The 16358-nt window shown below is 41.6% G+C and overlaps 1 long non-coding RNA gene across 1 annotated transcript in view; it reads right to left on the bottom strand.

Moving 5' to 3' along the window:
• The window catches only part of LOC139079325 (uncharacterized), a 71394-nt gene extending 60598 nt beyond the window's left edge, over nucleotides 1-10796 (bottom strand). Inside the window, exon 1 of the long non-coding RNA XR_011532863.1 lies at nucleotides 10529-10796. This is a non-coding gene — a long non-coding RNA (uncharacterized lncRNA). The remainder of the gene's footprint in view (nucleotides 1-10528) is intronic.
• Nucleotides 10797-16358: the final 5562 nt, after the last annotated feature.

The raw sequence follows: 16358 nt of genomic DNA, 5'->3' as shown, positions 1-16358 counted from the left end.
TCACCATTATATTGAACAACTTAACTTCACAGAGCCTCTGTTTCCTTGTCCGTCCACAGGATGGAGTAACACCTGCTCTGTCTGCTTCCTGGGGTTACTGAAAGGCTCAAAATAAAGTCTGTTTGCAAGTGATCTATGAGTAGTACAAAATTCAACATCTGTCTAGAAGGTGTCGTGACTATTGCTGGGTCTCCTCATCACTGCTGAGGGGCGGAATCACCCAGGAACTTAGTGTGGGCTTTGTAAATTTCTTTTCATTTTATATTTTACCATGATTTATTTAATAAGTTCCCAATTGAAGGTCATTTGTGTTGTCTCTATTGCTCTTACAAACAACACTAAAGTGAGTATCTTCAGATACATCCTTGCTTACGTGTGTGTGTGTTTATATATATTTTTATATGTAGTATATACATATTATCATATATATGTAAATATGTCATCATATACATGATAAAATCCTAGCATGGAATTTCTGGACCAAAGGGAATGTGCCTTGAAGATCCACATAGCTCTCACCAAGATGTCCTCCAAAGCAGTGGCAGTGGTTCACATGTTCCCCAGCAAGTACGCCATTGCTTGTGCCCTGCATTCCTTTTATTGTGATGTCCTTAAAATTTTACACCCATTTATGTCCTTTAAATTTACTTATATTAATTTTTTAGTGACCTGCCTGTTCATGCCCTTTGCCAATTTTTCTTTTAGATGATTGAGATTTTTCTTACAATTTGTGATAGCACTTTATTTATTGTTGAAATTGGCCCTTTGTTAAAAAGGGGAAAAAAATGTAGCCTTTGAAGTTAGATATGAGTTCAAATCTGGAATCTCCTTCACTTGCTAGCCCCTAGAAAATACTCAATAGGCTTTTGTTAAGGGAATAGCAATGGTCCTTTGGGCAAGTTATACAACCTCTCAGGGGCTTAGTTTCATCGCTGTAAAATGGGGATGGTTACATCTATCATTCAGGATTTTTATGAGAATTAAATAATATGTAATTATGAGTAACTTAATACACATTAAGAAACAGTGATGATGATCACCCCCACCTTTCTGAACCTCCCTCAGGCCAGTGTAGTGTGAGTTTCTAGAACCAGCCTCCGTTTCTCTAGCAGCCCCCACCGCGATCCAGAAACAAACCAGACCTTTTGCTTCTGACTTGTCACTGTCTGGAAGTCAGAGTGGCCACCCGCCTTCCTCCTCCAGGGCTGCCTGGGGAATCACTGAGCACAGATGAACAGTTTCTGGCAAGCTCATCTTCCTGCGGCCCTGAAACCACCCCTTCACAGTCCATTTCCTCCTAATTTTTTATTTGCAAATGCAAGATGATTCTGCATGTTAATTGCTGAGGCCCTTGCACTTTAAGACAATCTGGTAAATAACTGTAACTGCAGTTCAGTTCACCATTCTTCTTGTTTGTCCTGTGGCTCTACGTATATGAAAAATGTCAGATTTCCTCTGGTCTTCAAGACCTTTGCGGGTTTAATTATATCCACTGTTTTCTGCCTTTTTCCCTCCCTGCGACCTCTCATGGTTTTTGTTTCGGTTTTTGTGGGTTTTTTGTTTGTTGTTATTGCTTTTTCCTGCTTTTCCCACTCTCACAGTAACTGTTAGCCCAAGCATTTAAAGGACTTTGCGTTTCCTTGAACCCAAGATTTCAGCCACGTTAGCGTGGATCTCATTTACCCCCTGCGAGATCCACTGCAAGATTAGCCCCTGGAGGGTCGACGGGCTCCGCTGGGATCCATCAGGGGAGGCAGCCTCGTCCACTTGGACCCCCTCCTAGTTTGAAACAATTTCCTCCTGTTGAGTCAAAGTCTGCTTTTCTGCAACTTCAGCCCATAAGTCCTAGTTTTTCCCACAGTAACAATACTGTTTCTTATAAAATGGCATTTCCCCAACGTTTTCTGATATAAAGAACTACCAGAGGGGCTTGTTAAAAAACAAAAGAAATAAACAACAAAAAAACCAGATTCTCTAGTCCTACCCCACACCCAATGTATCAAAGATCAGAGAAGAGCCTGGGATTTCATATTTTTAACAAGTTTCTCAGGTGATTCTTCTGAGGAAAAACAGTTTTCTACAAGATTAAACTTCCTATATTTGAAGGGTCCAAATATCTATCTCCAAACTTCTCTTTTTTCCAAAAGGAAATGTCCTTTGTTCTTATAACCAACCCTTCCAAGAAAGGGTCTCCAGACTGCCCTCTAACTTCTTTGTTCTCAAATGCAAACAACAGACCCATTCAATTTCCCTGTGGAAATATGACACTCACATGTGAAAACAATCTTCATTTATTAATATATTCTCTTAATAAATGACTACTGGGCACATGTTAATGACAGCCACTGTGTTAGGTGTTGGAAAAAAAAACAAGATAATCACAGTTCTTTACTGTCCTCCTAAAGCTTATAGAAAGAAAGAGAGAGAGAGAATGGGACAGAAGGAGAGAGGAATAGGGAAAATGAAGAAAGAAGAAAAGAAGAGAGAGAAGGGAAGAAGGGAAAAGACAAATAATTACAAAATGTATGAAGTACTACAATGTGTAGGGGAGGAAAAAATAATTTTTCCTCTACTCTTTTGAGTTCTTAGCTGAGATCTCCATAATAAAAGACAGATTAACAAGACAGAAACAAACAGAAGTTTATTATCATGTATACTTCATGTCGGCATGGGAGATACCCAGGGAAAACTGAGTAACTCCCGGAGGTGGCTTACAACTCAGGATTAAACACCTTCTTAATAGGGGGAGGGGAGAGGGAGTTAGGCCTCTTAGGGAAGACGAAGTGGTTTTTAGGAAAGATGACCGGGCCCTTAGAAGAATGGATGGGAAGTATGATAGTTTGTGACAAAGTGTGTCTGGGCGTGGCGTCGACTTCTAGTCTCCTGTGCTGAGATCAGAGTCAGTCCCCTCTGGTGATGAAACTCCCAGGAGGGCATTCATGACGACTGGGCTCCTTTTGGAGGATGTGTCTTCAGGCAGATGAGGGGAGTTCAGAGAAACCTCTCCTTGCATTTGCTGGTTTTCAAGTGTCTACAGCTCAAAATAATCAATATGCCAGTGTGGCACATTTTGAGTGGCACGTTCTGCTACCCTTCACAAGCAAGGGCCTGGAATAGGACGGTCAGGGAAGGCATCTCTCAACATGTGTTCTTTAAGCTCAGACCCATAAAATGAGAAGGACTTGTAATAGAAAGAATGCTGAGGCCAGACGGGGCAGGGCAAAGGGAGTGTTTAACAGACAAAGACTCTTAAGTGAGCAAGAGCCTGGCATGTTCTAACAGGCCCAAGACGACCGATGTGGCTGAGGCATGGCGTTCGAGAGATTTCAGGTGAGGCTGGAGAGCTGGACAGAGACTAGACCATCACACAAGACTTAGTACGAAGGCATTTGGATTTTATTCTATACGACATGCGAAGCCACTAAAAGATTTTAAGCTGGGAATGACAGGATCCAGTTTTTATTTTAAGAAGGTCACTCTTCAGAACCTCTGATATAAACAAAGTTATACAGATCGGCATCTTTTCCCTTCTCCTGGAAATTATACGGAAGCAATAAAGAGAATGAAAAAGAAAACCCACAACTCAATTTCACCTATACTGGGACACATATATAACTCACAGTCTTCAAAATACACCAAAAGGTGCCCCAAAGAAGCTAAAATAGGGTAGAAAGTAAAGACGAGAAAACAGAGAATTGAAAGAGGATTCGGTGGAGTCACGTCTAAGAAAGCGCCATAAAGTACTCATCCTGAAACTGATGGGCTCACCCAAAGAGCAAAACTTGTCTCTTATTTACAACACAAGTGTGGAAACTGGGATGAGCAGGGCTGGTAAGAGGTGACCTCTTGAGTCTAGCTCGTGTCACAGAAGCAGTGGGGACGGACTATACAAAGAATCTCTGGATGAGCCTTATTTGCAGAAAGCAGCCTGTCTCTGAGGCAGCAGGCAGCAGAGAGCTTCTGAATTATGAAGCCTGAAAAGTTGCTTTCTGCCCTGTCCCAAAGGAATGTCCTACTAATAGCTTCCACAGAAATGCATCTCACTCAAAGATGAGTCATAGTAAACTGGCACAATATTGATAAAAAGACACCAGACCAAGAAAAGGCGGGGAAGAGCAGTAAAACTTACCAACGGACATAATTGCTATCAGAAAAATGTTACAATGAAATGGATGGAAATCCTGAGCAAATGTTTTGCTAAGAATTAAAATAATCTAATGAAGAAATTGCTTCTACAAAGGAAAACCCACAAAGCATAATTGTAAGAAATCAATTAAAGACGGCAAGACTTCAGGAGGAGAGAAAACTTGAGCCAGTAAAACTCTTGCAAATATCATAGGGGAAAAAAAGCAAAATTTGGAAGGTGCACAGGGAACACAGGCATTTCAGAACAACATAAGAAGGGACACAGAGAATAGAAATAAAAAGACTAAAATGAAATGAGAACAAAAGAATAACTAAAAGGAATTAGAGGAAATAGTGATAGAATAGAGAACAAATACACTTTTAATTGGAAGAAGGAAGAAAACCAAGACAATGAAAGAGAAGAAGATTTAAAGGTAAAAATTCACAAGTCTTTCCTGAACCTTAAATTTGCATATTGAAATGGCACATCCTATATCAGGGAAGATGTTATTCTTGATAATAAAAATTATACCATAAAAACAGGGAAAGAAAGGGAGAGAGAAAGAAGTGAGGGGCTAAAATAAGTTCACAGACGGGGTCATCTGTAAAAATGGAAGCCAACGATATCATTTGAAACTTAAATTGGAAAGTAATGGAAGTACAAGTACATGTAACAGTTCAAAAGAAATGCTAAGAAAGATAACATTGACAAAAATCAGCTGATGGAGGAAAAGAAGAGGAGAAGTTAAAAAGGAGCGTGGTAACTTTATCACTTCTCATTAAAAAATTAATAGGTATTTTCTAAAGAAGCAAAGGACTAAGGGCATTAAATGAAATAACATTATAAATTATTATTTACTAACTAAACAAAAATAGGTACCTTTCTAAACATCAGAAGTACTGCCCAGAGAACCAACACAAAGCAAAAAGACCACATGGTAAAAAAAAAAAAAAATCTAAATTCAGAAAACATAATGTAAATTAAAACAATAGAACTAAAACCAAACATGTCTGTCACATCAATTAATATAAATGGCTTAACTTATCTACTAAAATAAAAAGATTTTCAGATTGGACCACAAAGCAAAAACTCTCTGTTCAGCATACAAAAATACACATCTGGAAAAAAATTAAGTTATACAGCAAGGTTGGAAATAGAAGTTTGTGCCAAGGCATACTAAGCAAATGCAATGAAACAAAAAAAGCTGAGGCCACAGTCTTAAATACAAGGTCAGCCGGAATTCAGGCCAAAAAGCAGTAAGTGGAACAAAGAATAAATAAGCTATAGTGTACTTAAATAATGAATAAAGTATATCTGAACTGATAAATGTCAAACTATGTAGCTTAAAAATATGTCTTCTTTTCAAGTGCCTGTGGAACTTTCACAAAAATTGACCATATACCAAACCCACAAAGAAAATCTTAATAAATTCCAAATTGTAGAAATAGTATAGACAACATTTTCTGGCCAAAGGCAATAAAATTAGAAATTTATAACAATCAGAAAACAAACAGTTCCTTCCGTCCGCAAATTTTAAAAACTCTTAAACAACTTTAACGTCTAAAAGGAAATACAGAATTGCAGTCTTCCTAGAGAGAGGAAAAAAAAATAACAAAGATGTATCCAAATATAGCTAAAGTCGTTCTCAGAGGAAAATATTTAACCCTAAAGATATTTATAAAAATAAACATGATAGAAAAACACATAAATTAGGCCTCTGACTCAAAAAGTTAGGAAATGAACAAAATAAATGGAAAGAAGAAGAAATTAATACAGATAAAAGCAGAAATTAATATGTTAGAAAAAAAACAGCAGCAGCAATAAATAAGTCAAAAAGTAGAATCTTCAAGAAGTAAAAAATTGATAAACCACGTGGAGGACCCTGAAATGGGCCATCGCAATCCTCCCTGGACCTGTTGGTCCAGCTGCTGGAAGTGCTGCCAACAGAAAGCCTTCAGTTGTCAGCATCTTCCGGGATTGACTTAGCTGCAGAGAGCCATGTCACTCAAGCTCACAGTCCTTCTGGAATGGTCCATATCCACTACCTTTTTGAAGCAGGAATAGAGGCTTGGTCATCCAGCCCAGTCAGGGACAACTCTGAAGGGATATTCTAGCTTAGAGCTGCCCAAGAAGTCACCAGAGTTTGTCATTGGACATGCATCACTTATCCTTCTGCCTGTTCCTGCTTCCCTTCCCTCCATTCCACAGGCATAGATTCCAGCAGCCTTCCCTAATAAACATCTTGTATACGCAACTCCACCTCATGGGCCACTCCCCTGGGAACCCAGCTCCCAACAAACCAGTAGCTAGTCCAGCCAGGTGAGAAAGGGCAAATGTACCCAGACACGGAATAATAAATGATAAGAGGACAGTAGCCATAGATACAGAGGAAATTAAGAGAATTGCAACATGTTAATATGAATGAAATGGGCAATTCTCTAGGAAAATGTAACTTAATAAAACTAACCCAGAAGAAAGAGAATATCGAAACAGGCCTATTCTTTCGGAAAAGGAGAGAAAGTTGTCAGAGAGCTGGCCCCCAAGATGGCATCAGGGAGTTCCATAGAGAAATTGTACCAAACGCTCCAGGAACAGATAATTCTAATGCAAACTGTTTCAGAGCATGGAAAAAGAATGAAAATGTTCAAATTCCTTGCATGAAACCCATATGATAACAATAACAAAATCTGTCAAAGCTTGTACAAAACAAACCAACTATAGATCCGTCTCATGTATGGATATCAATTCTAAATTCAACAGCTCATTTAAAACTAACACACCATGACCAAGTGGAGTTTATTCCTGGAATGCCCAGATGATTCACCATTAGGAAAACTATTAATATAATTTATTAACTATATTAGATATAGTAAATTATTATATATTATTTATATTAATAGCTCTAAAGAGAAAATCATGTAATTATGTTCACAGACACTGAAACAACATTTGACAAACTCAATATACCAACTTGATCAAAACATACAATAAAGTAAGAATATATGGATGCTCCTCAACATGATACAGCTATTTCGTGCCTGAAGTAAATAGGGAGCTATGAGAGGCAGTCCACTAAAGTCACGCAGAAGCAAGTTTGCTGGCTACCACCGCCGTTATTTAATATTATCCTGGAGGCACTAGCCAACGCAGTCAGAAAAGAGTAAGAAATTAAAGCATAAAAAAATTAAAAAGAAGAGGCTAAAATTATCGTGATTTGAAGATATTACTATATATCTATAAAACCCAAGAAAATCAACTGAAAATTCATTGCTAACAGTAAGAGTTCAGTACCCTAGTGGGATACAAATTAAACATACAAAATCAGTAGTTTTCATATATATACATATATATGTATGTAAATATACTAGTTATATATGTGTATATACATATATATATACTGCAACTAGTTAGATATGGTGGAAATTTTTTTTATTTATTTAAGTAAAAATGAAAACATATAAAATACCTAGCAATAAGCTTAACAGAAAGTGTACACGGATATACGAAGAATATGTTTAAACACTACTAGAAGATCCCAAAGGAGACGTGATCCAGGAGAAACGAGTGAGTCAGCTGAGAAGCTTTCACACTGACCCATCCAGGCAATGTGCTGTAAGCAGAAAGAACTGTGGGGCTTTCTCCTCCCAGGATTGGGATCTTAGTCATAGCTTGTTTAGTAAACTCTCTGGGGCTTGCTTGAGGCGCTCCAGAGGTCAACCAGAGAAGTGGCCCTCGCCTTATCTAGGCTAAAATGTGACTGTAGACCCCACAGCAGAGGGTCGGGCTGAGGTTCCTTCAGCTCTCCAGGAGTGAAAGAGAGTAACCAGGCCCTGAGCACGAAGCAGAAAGCCCACCACCTGTGCCAGGCTTCAGCAAGGCAGGTGAAGGGGGCTAGGGTGACAGAAGACGTGAGGAGAGGGGACCTCATCAGGACCAGCAGGACGGAGGGCAGACCAGGCCAGTCCGGTGGTGTCATGTTCCGTACCCTCTCTGTGCCTCAGTGTGCTGTCTGTCAAATGGGGATAATGAGTGCCTTCCATGTGGGATTGTCGTGAGTATCAACGAGGCGCTATATTAAAGTGCTTAGAACACTGCCTGGCTCCTGTGAACATCATAAAGTACTGATTATTAATATTATTATACCACAGATTCAGGCAGGCAGAGTGGATGTAGAGGAGTTAAGTAATCTTGCATGTTGTCAGTTGATTAAAATCTCTTCCAGCTGGCCATTGGGCGCCCCCTTCTGGAGCCTTGGGAATTTCTTCTATGGAAATGTGAGGAGCACTGGGAGGTCAGGTGCCTCTGAGGAGGGCGTGCTGGGGAAACCACATGTGTTTCCTCCAGGTCCGTGTGAGCTGGGGCCAATCACTGCCAAATGGAAGATGCAGGAAACTTTAGCTCTGGTCCCAGTTTATCTACCTCTGAATGACCTGGGATGGGGTGGGGAAGTCAACCACAGAGAGTACCTGACTTTCCCCCTGAGCTCTAGACTCACACATCCTCCACCTCCCTGACATGGCACCCAGAAATGCAGGTGAGGGACATGTCAAAGCTGAAGTAGTCAAAACAGAACTCCCAAACCTGCTGCTCCCACAGGGTTCCCGTCGACAATAGATGGTATTTCCATTCATCCAGGTGTCCAGTCCCAAAACTGGGAACCATCTTTGACTCTCTCTCTCTTTCACTCCCCACAGCTCATCTGTTGGCAAAATCCCATTGGCTGTGCCTTCAAAACGTATCCTGACCTCAGCCTCCTCTCATCCCTTCCACCTCCATCACTCACAATCATCCAAACCACCATGATTTCTTGCCGAGACCACTACAAAATCCTTCCATCTGTTCTACCTCCTTCCACTCTTGCCCTCCAGCAGCCAGAGCGATCCTTTTAAAATACACATTAGAACAGTTCATGAGCTCCTGCTTAAACCTTCCGATGGGTCTCCTCACCCTTAGAATACAATCCAGTGAGGTTTCATCTGTCTCGTTCAGTTTATAACCACGTTACCTACAGCAGTGCCTGGCACATTGATGGAACTTAGTAAATACAATATTTGTTGGATGAATGAATGAGGGAATGAATGAATACGTGAATGAATTAATTGGAGTCCTTTACAAACTCAATGTCTCTGTTTCACAAATGTGGCTAATATGGGCCAATGGCAATGGGGTCAAGCTAAAACAGGGCTGGTGAATCTTTTGCTTCCCGTATGAAAATAGCCTCTCGATAGCATCTAACATGTTGCAAATTATTCAAAATTCAATATAAACAAGATCATAAGACTATCTTTTCTAATACTCATTTATGCCTGCAGTTGTTCAGCCATATCATGGCTTTAAACGTCTTTGAGGCAATGGAAGGACATTACCTTTTCACCATGGGCCAATAATCATAAGACTATTAAATTACACACTCTGCAGCTGAATTTAATAACGTGATGATGAAGGAGGCAGGGGTGCTGTAGTGGCAGAAGCGTGGCCACGGCAGCCAGGTTGACCTGGCTATGAACGCCGGCTACAGCACCTGTTAACAGGATGCTCGAGGGTGTAGTGGCCAAAGCTTTGAACTGAGTGTGAAGCCCACTTCTGTCACTTACCAGCTGTGTGACCTTAGGTAGGTCACTTGGCTTCACTGAACCTCAGCATCCTGACATTTGAAAATGGTAGGAATAATATAATCTACCCCACAGAGTTGCCATGAATGTCAAATGAGATAGTACACAAATCCCTTAGCAAAAACCGGGTCTTCAGTAAAGTGATAAATGCTCAATACATATTGGCTATTATAAATAATCTTGGGCATAAGCATTTGTGAGTAATAAATAAAATTACACGTAAAGTCTATACTGTGTATATAATAAATGTTAGTTCTCGCCTTTCAACTCCAACACTCCCGCTCCCCCACTACCCATAGGGAGAGACAAAACCGAAGATCTCCATTGCATAGATGTTCGATGTTAGAAACGGGAAATTTGACACTATGTGGACACTAGTTAGGGAAAAATGTGTAAAGGAAAAGTTACAAGACAAGATTTTAAAAAACAAGCAAACAAACCCACAGGAAGCCTAGAGACTATTTAAAAGGCCACTTATTGGAAACCCGGGAAAAAGAATGTGCCAGACACCAAAAACACCAGGCACTCAAAACCAGCAAAGTCAGAGAGAGCACCACAATGAAAAGAGTGCTTTTCAAACACTGGCAGGAGAGCCCAAGTACCCAAGTGGGAGAGCCCACAAAACACAGCAGCTGAATAACGTTCAACAGTGAGTTTATCAAGTACCTACCATACAACTGGGAATTGGGCCAAAAGACTTGAAAGAGCACTTTGCCAAGAACTCCTGGGTCAATAAGAACTCCTTTCACTACAGCACAAAGAGGAAGTGACCATCCTGCGAGCTGCTTACCCAAGCTTGAAACAGGGAGAGGAAGCAGCAGGGCAAATGGAACTGAGTGTGGAAACACGGGCTCCGTCAGCAGGACAGAGGACCGTGTCTCCGAGCTTCTCCGCGGAAGGCGACACACAGCACATTCACCATCGAAGCAATTTCTCTTGTCTGTCTTTGCGTCATAATATTTATAAACCGGACTTACATATGTATAATGGCTACAACTTTTTTTTTAACAGCTTAGACAAACATCCCGGTAGCTACTGAGGAGAGACGCTAGAGTTACACCTACGGGGTATGTAGCACAATGTTTTCAGGCTACTGAAACTCCGTGGATATAAACTCAACAAAAGTGTCTTTGTTAAGAGGTCAAGTTGCTCATGTCACAAGTTGTTCTGAAGGTGCTTCTGTTGGGCTCTTTAACTATCTCAGAGAATATTCATTAAGTGGCTTTTTCCACGATACAAGATGACCGCCCATGGTGTTCTTTGTTTTATCCACAGTGCTGTAATTTGGCTGCAGGTAATTAGGGATTAATTCAATGACTCACAGTCCTCACAATCAGCTGCCTTCATCCAGCTCTCAGGCTTCATTTTTGTTTGTGAGCAAATCAATGCAACTAAAAAAATGTATTTTTGCCTTTGTGTTGAGTGAGAATGTTCAGTCTTGAAAAGAGTATCCACTGCAGAAGGCAACTTTGTGAGTCGCTTTTTATCATCAAGCTCAGCAATGAAATCCTTCACCCAGTCACGCATTTACCTTTGCCACAAGTCTTAAATTTTCTCTTAATTCTTTGCCTGAAAATTGTAATGAGCACCTTCTCCCAGCTGAGATCGCATCCAGCCGCATGCTGGCACAAGCTTTCAACTTTGTCTAAAAGGCCAGCATTCAAACTGCTGTCTTTACACAGTTTATGTACTATTTTTACTAGTGGGCAAACTGAGAGCACTCAGGCCCCTTGAGAACATCAAGAATCACACCCTGTGATGGTTAATTTTATGTGTCAACTTGACTGGGCTAAGGGATGCCCAGATAAGTGGTAAAATGTTGTTTCTGGGTATGGCTGTGAGGATGTTTCTGGAAGAGACTAGCATTTGAATCAGCAGACTGAGTAAAGAAGAGCGTCCTCACCAAGGCAGGTGGGCCTCATCCAATCCTTTGAGAGCCTGAATGGAACAAAAAGGCAGAGAAAGGGGGATTTGCTCTCTGCTTCAGCTGGGACATCCATCTCCTCCTGCCCTCAGACATCAGTGGTCCTGGTTCTCAGGCCTTCAAACTTGAATGGGCACGTAAGACTACCAGCTCCCCTGGTTCTCAGGCCTTTGGGTTTGGACTGGAACTACACCACCGGCTTTCCTGGGCCTTCAGCTTGCAGACAGCAGATTATGAGACTTCTCAGCCTCCATAATTGCCTGAGTCAATTCCTAATAATAAATCTCTTTCTATGTATCTTTATATATCCCATTGGTTCTGTTTCTCTGGAGAACCCTGACTAATACAGACCCTTTGGGGTAAAATAATCTAAGTAATTGCAGCGTGGCTGTTGGTGCATGGCCATGGCCATGGCCATGGCCCTGGCTTGGGTGTGGGCTGCTTCTCCTGAGTGCTGCCCACAGGTGTACATGAGCACACGGTTATGCTAGTTGAATGCATGCTCACAACCTCTTAGTTACAATCATATAAAAAAGAAGACGGTACTCCCAAAGCCATAAGAAGTAAGCTGTGGGCAATTTAAAAAGTATAGGATGTCCCTCGATGCTTATTTTAAAAAGCTGTGCCTTACAATTGTGGAGACGCAAATGAGCATATACTTTTATACGATAAAATTCTTGTGTGGTAAAACTGATCAGTGAAGAACTATTATTGCAGTGACATTTAAAAAATTTTGAATGAGTCTCAAGAGTTCTTGTGGCTAACAGGAAGGATGTCTGGGCGAGAAATAATACAACGGAATACAAATAAAAATTGCTTGAAGCTTCTTTCAAAGTTTGTTTCAGAATCACTTAATCGGAGAAAACTTGGTGGAGACCTATGTCACGGATTGCATGAATGTGTTTAGGCTCAAGAAGAGACAGCCAAGCTGAAATGGTGCATTTTTACGTGTTCAAAAGACATATCTGAACTCTGAGAGACTAAAGTCAATCCCATTTTTACTTATGATCAGACTAAACTCGTTAATGAATTTGATAGTTTATTGTGCTTGCTTTGCTCCATTTTAAATGATGTTAGCTGAAAATGTGTTGATTTGCAAACTCCTTTTGGTCAAATTAAAGAAATTTTTGATGAGATATTTGATCCACTTGTTATGGATTTGGTAGTGCTGTCTTTGCTATTCATTGTAGAGATTCGTTACGGAGCCTCAAGACCACACGAGGGCTGCTATGATTATCATTTATTTCAGTTTGTTCTGAATATTCTTCATTATCATGTGGACATTAAAGCTTACACTTTAAATGGTTTCTAATCATCTATCCATGCTCCTGGTTGAAAATTTAAAAACTAAATTTTAAGATTATCCTGCTTAGAAATAGAATGATAATGGAGCTGGCCCCATGGCCTAGTGGTTAATTTCAGCATGCTCCACTTCAGCTGCCTGGGTTCATAGGTTCAGTTCCTGGGCAAGGACCTACATCACTCATGAGTCATGCTATGGCGGTGACCCACATACAAAGTGGAGGAAGATTGGCACAGACCTTAGCTCAGGGCTAATCGTCCTCAAGCAAAAAAAGAGGAAGATGGGCAACAGATGTTAGCTCAGGGCAAATCTTCCTCAGGGAAAAAATAAAGAATGATGTTACCATCTCTCTCTGTCTCTCATACACACACACACATGCACACGCAGAATTCTCCATACTTTTGTCACACCTGATTTGTTTCTTTGTAGGTTAATTTTGGTTTTTATTTGTTTGTTTTTTAAAGATTGGCACCTGAGCTAACAACTGTTGTCAATCTTCTTTTTTTTCCTGCTTTTTTCTCCCCAAGTCCCCCCATAGTTGTATATTCTAGTTGTGGGTCCCTCTAGTTGTGGCATGTGAGACACCACCTCAACATGGCCTGATGAGCAGTGCCATGTCTGCACCCAGGATCCGAACCCTGGGCCACCGAAGCAGAGCACACAAACTTACCCACTCAGCCATGGGGCCAGCCCCCTGTAGGTTAACTTTGGATGAAACTCAACCCACCTTTGGCTGGTGGAGCACCTAACCTGAACTGGATTAGAAAACCACAGCATATTCCACAACTACATTTTCCTTCCGTAACCAGTTTACTTCTCTGCTGCTCCCACCTACCACATACCATTTAGAGTCAGCAAAGGAAGACCTCAATTAACATCCTACTGAAACTCAAGTAGCCAGAGTTTGCAAAACAAGAATATGGGGTCAGGGGGCCGGCCTGGTGGCTCAGTGGTTAAGTGCACACGTCCTGCTTCGCCGGCCCAGGGTTCACCAGTTCGGATCCCGGGTGGGGACATGGCACCGCTTGGCAAGCCATGCTGTGGCAGGCATCCCACATATAAAGTAGAGGAAGATGGGCACGGTTGTTAGCTCAGGGCTATGTCTTCCTCAGCAAAAAAGAGGATGATTGGCAGCAGATGTTAGCTCAGGGCTGATCTTCCTCAAAAAAAAAGAACAATATGGGGTCAGGACATCTTTATTATGTAGGAAAGAATGAAGAGCTCTAGGAGGGCTCAAAGACTGCCAGGGAGAGAAGGTTGGGGGATGGCAGTGGGGCAGGTGTGTGTATGTGTGCATGTGGAAAGCCAAAAGAAAGACCTGAAGCAGGAGGAAGATAGAGGGCAATGAAGCTGGGAAGAGTTAGCCACTCTGAAAGCCTAAAGAACAAGACCATGGGACACTAGAAGAAAATGAGTTAACTGAGAGGAATAACAACTCCTAGACCTCTGGCTCTGTAGTTCTTTGGGATGTTTATTTGAACCCTTCAGAGAGGAAAGGCTTAATCCCGCATCTAAGTTCAACACGTGTTCTGGCTGGGAAGGAGGTTGTGCTGTCCTCAGCAGACAGGCTGTGGCCATTCCCTGAGCCACTGCAGTGTGCTAGCCCTTCCTTCGAGCATCACAAGGTCCTCAGATAACTCCCCAGCCTGAGTCTCCAAGGCTGGTCCCCTGATCACCCTGCTTAATTCCCCGTGGGGCCCTGCCTCACTGGGTATGAGTCTGCCTCTACGGGAAGAGACACCTGTGAGAAGGGTGGGGTACGACTCCCCCAAGCCGTCTCCATCCCCAAACACAGCACTCCTCACTGTAATCCTATAATATATACATCCACTATATAATATATAATATCCATATAATATATATATCCACTATAATGCTTTGTTTGAAATGCATTTCTGTTTCCAAGGAGCATGGCCTGTTCGTGACAATGGCCAACATGAGTTGCTGCTGTTTTCAAAGCACTTTAACAAATCTTTTTTTGGCCTTCACAACAATTGTGAGAGGCAGGTATTGGTTGCAGCTCTGTGCTACGGTTGAGCGGGCCCAGGTCCTGGGGGTGCAGTCAGGTTGGGAACCCAGGTCATTGACTTCAAGTCCAGCACTCTTCTCATTATACTATATTGTCATCCTTGGGGAACATCTAACTCTAGGCCTTCTCAGGCGTAAACTAGATTGCTGGACCTGTCCCTGACATCCTTTCTCTTTTGCCCTTCCTCCTATTCTGTGCCCTCAAAACATTCTCTGAAATATTTTTAGCAGAAAAGATATTTCAGTGGGTTTCAGGAGGCCCAAGTCCAACACAGATGAAAAATTCACTGAGCTTTTGCCAAACGAGGCTCTTGCAATCTAATAATGTTTGACCCCTTCCCCAGCCTTTTGCATATTGTGGAGACCTGGAGGGTGCTGTTTACCAACTGAATCACAACAGAGTTCTTGGAACTTTTTACCATCACTTCCAGAATTACGCCTTGCCCTGCGAAGAGAATGCAAATGGGTACAAACGGATTTGCTTTGCTTCTATTTCGTTGTTAACTATGTTTTGTTAACTGAAAATGCCCTGGATGAAAATATAATCAAGGCATGCTCTCAGGAACTGCATGTCTTGTTCTGGGCTTGCAGAGGTCTTCCCTCACTAATTAAAACAGTCCTTCTGCCTTATTAAACACATATGGGAAGCATTGTGTCTTTTTCAATTCTATCCCAGTTTAAAGTTTAGGAGAGATTTTGGTATTTGGATAAATACAGAGAAGAGTAGCGTGGGCAAGGATGAAGAGAGGAAAAAAAAAAAGGAGAGGTGGAAAATACCAGACTAGAACTCCATGCTTCTCTTGGAGTCATTTGATAATGGAAGACGGGCTAAAACAAGCCAGGAAATCTAATGTAGAAGGTTAGGGCTGGAAGGGACCCTAGAGATCGTTTACTCAGTCCATTTCAGTCTCAATTTCTAGATAAGGAAGGTGGGGGTCAGAGAGGTCAAGGGGCTTGCCCAAGATCACAGAACAAATTATGGAGCAACCAGGACTTGTGTGACAGTATTTTTAGACTCTCCTATAAGCTAGTTTAAAAAAATTTTCATGGCCCTGGGAAGCATCAAAGGCAATATCTGGGACCGGCCTGGTGGCGCAGCAGTTAAGTCCGCATGTTCTACTTTGGCGGCCCAGTGTTAGCTGGTTTGGATCCTGGGTACAGATGTGGCACCGCTTGGCAAGCCATGCTGTGGCAGGTGTCCCGTGTATAAAGTAGAGGAAGATGGGCACGGATGTTAGCTCAGGGCCAGTCTTCCTCAGCAAAAAGAGGAGGATTGGCAGCAGTTAGCTCAGGGTAATCTTCCTCAAAAACAAAAAAAAGAAAAAGGGAAAAAAAAATATACAACTATGTACCATGAGTGCTTTG

The sequence above is a fragment of the Equus przewalskii genome, chromosome 25 (genome assembly GCF_037783145.1).
Source record: "Equus przewalskii isolate Varuska chromosome 25, EquPr2, whole genome shotgun sequence".
Lineage (NCBI taxonomy): Eukaryota > Metazoa > Chordata > Mammalia > Perissodactyla > Equidae > Equus > Equus przewalskii.
The sequence above is the reverse complement of the archived record's forward strand: the minus strand, read 5'-3'. Positions and strand labels throughout refer to the sequence as shown.